This window comes from Varroa destructor, unplaced genomic scaffold, assembly GCF_002443255.2.
Source record: "Varroa destructor unplaced genomic scaffold, Vdes_3.0 BEIS01000001.1, whole genome shotgun sequence".
Lineage (NCBI taxonomy): Eukaryota > Metazoa > Arthropoda > Arachnida > Mesostigmata > Varroidae > Varroa > Varroa destructor.
Window position 1 is genome coordinate 30,412,948 of NW_019211454.1, and position 385 is coordinate 30,413,332.

Consider the following 385-nt stretch of genomic DNA (forward strand, 5'->3'; position numbering starts at 1 on the left):
GCGCACGATTTATAGTCACTTGTATTTCGCCTCAGCGTCACCTTTTCTATAACTGCCCCTCTAACAATAACAACCAGCATAGTAATGTACATTTCCAACAAATGTGGGTCTGCTCAGATGTTTTTGTCGGTAAATAAATTACCTTTAGCTTTTGTACCCATATGCATTATACCATATTAGTGGTACATACCAACAAAGGCAACCATTCAATGCCATGCGCCTACATAATGAATAGATATCATCTGTTCTCCAAGGACAACAAACACCGAAGTAATGTTGTGGACAGACTATAGTGTTACGGTACCAGAAGTGGTGGACGACTATGCAAGATCGGTTTTTCGTATATACCCGTATATTTGTAAACATTTACCAGGCTCGTGGTTTT